The following is a 10,039-nucleotide window of genomic DNA, read 5'->3' as shown; positions in this document are numbered from 1 at the left end:
CAAAAAAAAAAAAAAAAGAAAAACTAACCAGGCAGGCAGCACCTGTGGCTCAAAAGAGTAAGGGTGCCAGCCCCATATACTGGAGGTGGCCAGTTCAAACCCAGCCCCAGCCAAAAACTGCAAAAAGCAAAAATTTAAAAATTAGCCCAGTGTTATGATGGGCTTCTGTAGTCCCATCCACTCAGGAATCTGAGGCAGGAGGATCACTTGAGCCCAGGACTTTGAGGTAGCTGTGAGCTATGACACTACAGCACTCTAGCCTGGGCAACAGAATAAGACTCTATCTCCCAAAATAAATAAATAAATAAATCTTTACCACCCTCATTGTCTTCTGGAAGAAAGTTCACAGTACACAGGGGGGTGAATATACTCTGCCACTGGTGGCCCCCACCGACTTCTCCAGCTTCACTGCCTGTGTACCTCGACCCAAGACACTCAACAGACTCCTTTTCCTCAAATGTACAAGGCTTTTTAATGTCTGTGTGTGTGTGCACATGTGAGAGAGAGAGAGACTATGTGCGTGTCTCCACCTTTCCAAAATAAAATGGGTTTTCTTTCTCCAGTGCCTGTGAACAGTGCCTCTTCATTCATTAAAGTCCAATAAAAATATCTTCCAAATGGAATCTTTCAAACCTGCTCTTTGCCAATAAAACACAGCTATCACAACTTTCTCTGGATTCTCAGAACGAGTTGATGCCTTCAACCACCAAGTATTTACTAAACTCCTACTCTGTATACCAAGCTTCTTGCATATGGCTTTATTCTTGTACTTACAATGATATCTTTTTACTACTTGGCTACTTAACTTGCTTTTTCATCAGACTAGGAGCTGCCTTGATGAAGCAGATGATGAGGACTCATGAATTGTCTTTTGTACGTCTTTGCATGGTGTCTAGGCCCATCTCCGGTGCAGAGCAAGTTCACAGAATCAAACCCTGACCATGAAGATACAGGGGAATGGGTAGCTAAGGAAGGAAAGGAGGAAAGATGAAAATTCAGTAATGTCCAGAGAGAAGAGAGAAGACGGGGTGCGAGCCCAGAGACAGGAGCAGAAGAGGAAAACTGAGAAAGAGAAGAAACAGAAGGACCCATGCTTCTCCCATCACAGCCAAGTGCCGGGGGTTGGGGGAGGTCATGAGTGCGTCCAGGTGTGAGCAGGTGTCCATACACACACATAAGGCAAATATGAAAAAGCCTTGGACATATGAAGCTTCAATACAAATTAAAATGTTTTTCCATCAATCGCAACAGGCACATCTGTCCGCTCCTGCTCCCCTTGCTCTCCTCTGACGTGGCTGCTCTAAGTCCCTCTCTCTCCCTAAGCCTTTGGGCCATTCTTCCTTCTCCATCCGCTTTGGAGACAATCAGAAGATACCCATTCCTAGATAGTTTCACAGGAGGCAAAACACTCCTTTGTCCATTTTAAATATTTAAATTCCTCCACAACAGGAGACTCTTTTCCTGAATAAAACACTAACACCCCAAGAGGGAGCATCTGAATGAAGGCAGCATGGTCTGGGCCTGCAGGTTGGGGAATGAGGCTGAAATGTATCTGCAAGTTCACTGCTCTCCATGGACCCGGATTTGACTGTCAGCCTTGCCCCCCGCCCGCTTCCCGGCAGCTCTGGCACTTTGGTCATGTCATGCTTCAGTCCTGCTCGGCAGGAGACTGTGGATTAAATGTGACATGGAGAGAAACTGGCTAAGAGCCCACGTTCTAGCCCAGAATCTCCAGCTATCCAGCTGTGTGACTCTGGTCAAATGACATCTGTTAGGTCTTGATTTCCCCCATCTGAAAAGTGAGAGGTTAGAGAAAGGGATCGCTCAGGTTCAAAACCCCTCAAATGTCTGTGTTTCTCTTTAAAATTCTCATGGGATACAGCCAAAGTGGTCTTAAGAGAGAAATTTATCACATTAGATGCATACATCCAAAAAGCAGAAAGAGAGCGCATCAACAAACTCAGGAACTATGTCATGGAAATGGAAAAGAAGAACAATCTAATCCCAAACCCAGCAGAAGAAAAGAAATAACCAAAATTAAACCAGAGATTAATAAAACTGAAAAACAAAAGAATCATTCAGAAAATTAATGAAACAAAAAGTTCATTCTTTGAAAAAATTAAGAAAATCAATAAACCTGTGGTGAGATTAACTAGACACAGAAAAGTAAAATCTCTTTAAAATTCTCTAATGCCACCAGCACGATGAGACCCCAGACAGAGCAGACGGCCTAGAACAATGTCTTGACAAAAAGAAAATAATCAACCACTGTAATCTCAGGAAACTGGATTGGTGGACAGCTACACAATTTGCACCAAGCATCAATGTCTAAAATGCAGATCAAAAAACAAAACACTAGGTTTCTTACCTAAAATCAGAGAAATTCTCAGTTTCTTATTCAGAATCAAAAGAATCCTCCACTAAACAAGAATGTTGGCTCGGCGCCTATAGCTCAACTGGCTAAGGCGCCAGCCACGTACACCTAAAGTGGCGGGTTCGAATCCCCAGCCCGGACCCGCCAAAACAACAATGACGGCTGCAACCAAAAAATAGCCGGGCGTTGTGGCGGGCGCCTGTGGTCCCAGCTACTTGGGAGGCGGAGGCAGGAGACTCGCTTGAGCCCAGGAGTTGGAGGTTGCTGTGAGCTGTAATGCCACGGCACTCTACCCAGGGGGACAGCTCGAGGCTCTGTCTCAAAAAAAAAAAAAAAAAAAAGAATGTTTAAAAACTCAAAATAGATGGGTCCTGAAAGGTCCTATAATTTCATCTCCCACCCACCCCAAGAATTCTCTTTTGACCCCACTGCAGGGGCCCCCTGCTTAAACACGTCTGATGATGAAGGCTCCTTGGGCACCAAGTTCTACAGAGATGCAAGCAGGAATAGGCAGTGCAGTTACTTAGGGCCCTGGCACCGCCCCTGGCCCCCAGATTTCCCCCCTTCCCCATGCTACAGCCACAATATCTGAAATTCTATCATTACTTGTTTATTTTGTTTGGTTCCCATTCTCATTTCTCTTAAAATGCAAGCATTCCTAGTAGCACTTGCTGTCCAACTGAAGTGTTCTTGACATGATAGATTCTCTTTTGTGCATGAAAGCGAAGGGTCAGATGAGAACCCTCGGCAATTGTAAAGAAGAGAAACTCTGAGGATGAGGGGAAAGGTGGTGAGACGAACCCCAAGTACTTGACAACGATTCTACCAGGGCAGGCGGGAGTGTACACGGTGATGGTGATGATGATGGAGAACAAACCCTGGCATGTGCTCACCCTGTGCCCACCACTCTCCGTAGCACTTCATGTCCTAACTCACTGTAAGCAGATTTATTTACGCAAACTCAATAGTTTGTATGTCAAGTCCCTTGATGACTGCCCTCCATCCTAAAGTTCCCAGCTCCTTTCCTTCATTTCTCTTTTCTCTCTTTCCAAAACAAAGATACACAGGTGAACTTTTGCAGGTTTGTATTAATTTTGTATATGCGTATAAAATCAGAAATGGTTAAGTGGTGGTTAGTGAGGTCCATTGCTTAGGGTAAGTTCAGGTCCCTGTCTGAGCAGCTATAAAAGGTAAATGTGTCGAGACTGCCATCTGGTGGTTATAATTAATAATGAAGATTCAGGGAAAATGGGTTGCCTGCATCAACCCAGGAAAAACCAAGGCATCCTCATCACTAAAGTGGTCCTAAGCTCTGGAGACATCTAAGCTAGGGTAGCTCTCGAAACTGACAATTTGAGTTGAGAGACATTTGTCTGATGAAGACCAGACGTCAAGGTGAAGAAAGGACAGGAAGGAGGGAAGCGCAGGTTCTGTGACTACAGCACACCTCCTTCAACCTCCGCAGTGATTGTCGGAAATCTGATGAAGGTTCAGCATTTTCGTTTGTGCAATTTTAAAGGACTGCTGTCTTAGACATGCACGACATAATAGAGATGTCTATCTTTAAGAAAGCTTCTCTGAAAATATTATTAGTTTTTTTTTTTTTAAGGGCTGGGGGCAGAGAATAAATATTAATAATAAGTTCCAACAGTGCCACCTTCTGGCCATAATGTGGTGAGACAGGCATGAGCTAAGGTTCTGTGCTCATTGGGGCCGCTGTTAACTGCATACAACTCTCAAAGGTACAAGTAGGCTGCGCACTGTGGCTGTAACTCTAGCACTCAGGGAGGCCAACGCAGGAGGATTGCTTGAGGCTAGGAGTTGGAGACCAGCTGGAGCAAGTGAGACACTATCTCTACAAAAAAGAAAGAAAAATTAACCAGGCGTGGTGGTGCATGCATAGTCCCAGTTACTCAGGAGGCTGAGGCAGGAGGATCACTTGAACCCAGGAGTCTGAGGTTGCATTGAGCTATTATAATGCCACTGCATCTAGACACAGTGACAGGGTGGATCCTTTCTCCAAAATACACACACGCCCCCACACACATGCATATATAACTCTCGCTAGCCAATTACAGTAGTGATCAGAGTGCATAGATTGTAATCACGGCTGCATTCCACATGGAATCCTGGGCCACCTTTTATATGTATCTTGCTTGTATATTTCTCTATTAGATTGTGTTTGGAGTCTTGCTTCTCTTACGCAACTTTGGGTGCCCAATACTTCACCAACTAGTCACCAAAAATACAAATGGCAGGAACAAAATGGGTTGTCTGTGCATGTTTCTTGGTGCGTTCAAACCAATTATAATCTCATTAGCAAGAAAGTCAGTGTCAAGATCACAGTAAAGTTTGTACTATAAAGATCTGGTTGGGAGCCCACCCATGGAGACTGTGAACACCAGAGCAGAGCCAGTTGGAGGTAGGAAAAATAATCAGCATTAGCTAGCACTTCACATGGGGTTGAGTTTTAAGTGGTCTCAAGAATATAAATTAAGAGTTCCCAAAATGCTAAGTGAAATTTTAAAGGTTCCAAAAGTAGACTATTTAGGATGGAAAAAGAATTAAGCAGATAAAGATAGAAGAATGTTTGCATACATGTAAATGGCGATCACCGAAACCGGCATGCCAAAGGAAATACAAGACGAATATTAGCTCAAAAGTAATGCAAAAAAGCAAAGCTAGCCTGCCTAGGATATGTGTTCATTAATACAATTGATAAGGACTGGGAAATCCTTTCTCTACTGCCGGGAATGGAGAATACCAGCCATCACACAACAGCCCAAGTTATAGAAAACGGACATGAATGGAGAAAAACAGTATTATTTCGCTTAGAAAGAGTGCGTTCTGTTTATATTTAAGTGCTATAACAGGCTTTTAAAGAAGATTTTGATTCCCTTCCTTGAGATCTTCAAAGAAGGGCCCGTCTCAGAAGACTTTTTTAAAGACTGTCCCCTATGAACTCCTGGAGTCTCTTCCACCTGTGTAATACCGTGATTTAACCCTTGGTTCTGCTCAAAAGACCTTAATTCCACATAGGACATTCCCATCAGAACCCTGTCTGGTTCGGGTTAAGAACCATGTCTCTACCACTTAGCTAGGTGATGCTAGGCAAGTTATCTAACCACTATGAAGTTCATCTGTAGGATGACAGTTTTTTCTGACAGTTTTCTTGATGATTAAGTGAAAAAAGTTTTGTGGCTTGGCACCTGTAGCTCAGTGGCTAGGGCACCAGCCATATACACCAGGGCTGCAGGTTCAAACCCAGCCCAGACCTGACAAACAACAATAACAGCTACAACAAAAAAAATAGCTAGGCGTTGTAGCAGATGCCTGTAGTCGCAGCTACTTGGGAGGCTGAGGCAAGAGAATCATTTAAGCGCAAGAGTTTGAGTTTGCTGCGAGCTGTGATGCCACAGCACTCTACCCAGGGCAACATGTAAGACTCTGTCTCAAAAAATAGATAAATAAATAAATAATAAGTTTTGTGAGCTGTTCAGCACAGTGTCTCACCCACAAGAAATGCTCAAAAAATAGAAGCTATGTAGGCCAGGCACAGTGGCTCACACCTATAATCCTAGTACTGTGGGAGGCCAAGGCGGGTGGACCGCTTGAACCCAGGAGTTTGACACCAGCCTGAGCAAATAGCAAGACTCCATCTCTAAAAATAGGCGGGCATTGTGGCAGGTGCCTGTAGTCCCAGCTACTTGGTAGGGCTAAGATCACTTGTGCCCAAGAGTTTGAGGTTGCTGTGAGCTATGACACTGTGGCACAAGAGTGACAGAATGACATTCTATCTCAAAAAAAAAAAAAGAAGAAGAAGAAGAAGAAGATAGAAGCTACTATTACTTAGGATTAAATGAAAATTAAATTAAATGAAAACAAATGCCCCAAACAGTACCTGGCCCAGAGTAAGCACTCAATTTTAACAAAAGTGTGAATCACAAATGAAATTTTAAAATAAAACAATTTCTTGAACTTCATGTAGGAACTGAAGTTATGGCTTTGGATAATGCACCAGAACCTCTGCTTTTCTACTTTTTCTCTGCAAAAAGTGAGAAGAGGATTAGATGACCACTAAAGTTTCTTCCAATTAGAAGGAATTTGTAATTCTAAAGAATACCAGAATTTAATATACACTAAAAATTTATAATATGTTTTATATAAGACTCTAGTTATTGGTCAGGTATGGGGGCTCACACCTGCAATCTCAGCCCTTTGGGAGGCCATGGTAGGAGGATGGCTAGAGATAAGAAGTTCAAAGTCAGCCTTTGCAACATAGCAAGACCCCATCTCTGAAAAAAATTAAAATTTTTAAAAACAAAAACTCTCGTTATGAACTTTAAAAAGACTATCACTAATATTACAAAATAACTAAAAACTTAAAATTCATAAATGGTCTACAGTATAAAGTACTATAAATTTTTAAAGTTCATTAATTATTTAAGAACTATTTAAACAACGAATGACTGCTAACTACAAAATTAAAGACAAAACAAAGATGTTTTAATTTTGTATGCAGTTTCCCCTTCATATTCAAACTAAGAAAATATTTTAAGTTGCTTGTTCCATAAGGATCACACATACTGAGTCTAAACAATCCCAGATTCCAAATTCAAGGAATCCAAATTAATGCTGCTCTATATTCAGGAGTCAGCAAAGAACCAGATAGTAAATATTTTAGGCTCACTCAACCCTTCCCTTGCAGCTCAAAAGCAGCCAATGCTTACATGAATGGCCATGGCTATATTCCAATGAACTATACTTATGGATGCTGAAATTTGAATTTCATACCATTTTCTAGCATCATGAAATATTAATACTCTTTCTGATTTTTAAAATTTGCTACTTAAGGGTAAAAACCATTCTTAGCTGTACAAAATTAGGCCGTGTACGGGATTTAGCTCACGGGCTGCAGTTTGCCAATCCAGACTCCTGCAATTACATATTTTGGGAAGAAAGTGGTAACACAGGAAATCTGGAGTTGGCGAAACACCCTTCTAGGACTTTTACTAATTAGTTTGTTGGTGTTTGTTTTTCTATACCGTTTTCATCTGCCATTCCGGCTTCCACTCCAAACTACTCACCGTTATTCCTATAAAAAGGACTCTAGGTTTAAGCATAACCAAGGTAAGCCTGACACCTTGTGGTTGCCTTGCAAATGGCAGGTGCCACCCTTGGGGGCTACCAGCAGGGTACAGCACCTAGGGAAGAGTGAATCCAGGAGGTGGGGGTTCCAGGCAGGTTCAAGGGGCAGTGAGCCAGCCAGCAGTTCTTTTGTCATCATTGTTGTGATTGTTCTGAAAAAGTCCAGAGTTCACAATCTGACACCTCTCTCCAAAGGGGGCTCTTAAAGGGCTGTCCTTAGAAGCACTTCATATTCTAATTATTTAAAAAAAAAAAAAAAAAGCAGGCAAAGTGGCTCACACTTGTAATCCCAGCACTTCAGGAGTCTGAGGCAGGTGGATTGCTTGAGCTCAGGAGTTCAAAACCAGCCTGAGCAAGAGCAAGACCCCATCTCTACTAAAAATAGAAAAACTAGCAAGGCTTTGTGCCAGGAGGGAGCCTATAGTCCCAGCTACTCAGGAGGCTGAGGCAAGAAGATCTCTCGAACCCAGGAGTTTGAGGTTGCTGTGAGCTCCAGTGATGCCACAGCACTCTAGCCAGGGTGACAGAGTGGCTGAGGTAGAAGGATCACTTGAACCCAGGAGTTTGAGGTTGCTGTGCACTAGGCTAAGGCCACAGCACTCTTTGCCCGCACAACCGAGTAAGACTTTGTTTCAAAAAAGAAGGAGGAGGAGAAGGAGAAAAGGAGAAGAAAGAAGAAGAAATTCTTCCCAGAGTAAGGCTCTGAGGACACTGAAGGCTCTCCCTGGTCTGGTGACGTCTCCCAGTAACAGCCACATGGAGGACAGACTCCCCTCAGATGTTTACACAGGGGAAAGAAGGAAGGAACCTAATTGCTACTGAGAAGGAATATGTGAGAAATGGCAAATAAGGGGCTTCAAGAAGTTAAAGACCAATGATTGAAATGTCACAACAGTGCCAAGGCAAGATGGGATTACTCATGGCCTGCCCAGGTCAGACTGTTCCAACCTATTATGCTGTTGTGCTGTGATGAAGTGTTTGCCTATTTGGGGAAAAGGGTTGAAGAGGCCATTCCTTCCATTCCCCTGCCTCTAGGAGCGTTTCCCCAAAATCTCCTCTAAGTTATGCAAGAAAGGAGAGCCTGCATCATGATGGGTGGTGAAGTGTGTCCTTCCATCTAAGTCACAGCTATCCCTCTGTGGTTCTGAGAAAGCAGAGAGAGGGAACACTCAGAGGGGATTCGCCAGGGCTTCCCCGGGGCTCTGTAGCCACAAAAGTACTTTGGAGGAAACACTCCCTGAGAGTCTCGGGTGCATGCTAAATCTCCATGCTACAGAAAGGGGTCAGGTGAGCTAAAAAGAATCAGTGGTGACCTCAACTGTCAATAGCCCCAGCATAACCACAGAGCTGGGGTGGGATGGGGGGGCCTGGAGACTGGGTGAAGGATTTAAAGGCCCAGGTCCTGGGGATCCCAAAGGCTCTTGCACAATGACAACTCAGAGGCAGGCAGAGGAGGCTGACTCTAGAGTGTGTACTAAAGAACAGGACCCTGGACCCAATCCAGACCTGTGCCATTAAGACTGGGATGGGATGCAAATACGGAATATTGGGGTCCTAAGTACACGTTACCCATCCCTCTCTGCCCGGGTTCCACCTCCCTGCCCCAAGGAAAGGCAGCCGTGGGAGGCAGAATGAATCATCCTCAGCCTGGAGCTGTGAGCAGTGCAGGGAAAGGGCTTTGCCACCTTTGGTGAAGCCCCCGCCCCTTCCGGCAGCCAGCAGTATTCCAGAAGACCAAGTTTCCAGGGACTGCGTTTTCGCTTCCCAGGGAAACGCTGACTTTCCAACCTCACTGCTGGTGATTTCTCACTGAACTGGCCTCCGCCCTGCCAGCCCTGGAACACAGCAGTACCGGAGTCCTTGGTAGCATTAAACAGGTGTGTCTGGCTGCTGTTGTCTTTTTTTCACCCAGATCTTGAGTCTGGAGTGAAAATTAGGAAAGGCTACGCAGGGCTTGACAGTGGAGAGCGTGATTCTTTCCCACCTTCCTCTTGTCCTTTTTTTAAAAGCCCTGGAAACATCCCCACACACAGTCGGACCTCCGGAGTGACTCTGCAGGGATCCTGACGGTGTCTGAGACCGGCGCAGGAGCCTCTAGTGAGGATGCGTCCTGGGCACTTGGCCCTAGAGCAGAAAGCGGCCGGCGCCTCTCTCAGAGCTCCGCCTGCAGGGTCCGTCCAGCATTGTAGGGGTTAATGGGTCCGCGCGTAAAGGGAAGGGAAAAAGTTGGAGTTGACACTTAAGGAGGGGCAGAGCCGACGGGTCTCGCTGACTCCTGATTGGTTTTACATTTCGTCCAAATTTTTTTTTCCTCCTCTCTCTCCTCTTTTCAGATCCTCTCTCTGATCCCAGGGGAGGGGAAACGGGAATAGTGAGAGATCAAAAATAAACCTCTTATGTCAAGCCGGGAAGGAAGTATAAATACAAAGGGCTCAGCAGCCCCCTTGGTGCTTCCCGGAGCGGGGAGGAGGCAGGGGCGGAGGACGCGCGCACGCCGGCCGGGGCGCCAGCTGCTCG

This window comes from Otolemur garnettii, unplaced genomic scaffold (genome assembly GCF_000181295.1).
Source record: "Otolemur garnettii isolate 467f Iridium unplaced genomic scaffold, OtoGar3 scaffold00097, whole genome shotgun sequence".
NCBI classification, from domain to species: Eukaryota; Metazoa; Chordata; class Mammalia; order Primates; family Galagidae; genus Otolemur; species Otolemur garnettii.
The sequence above is the reverse complement of the archived record's forward strand: the minus strand, read 5'-3'. Positions refer to the sequence as shown.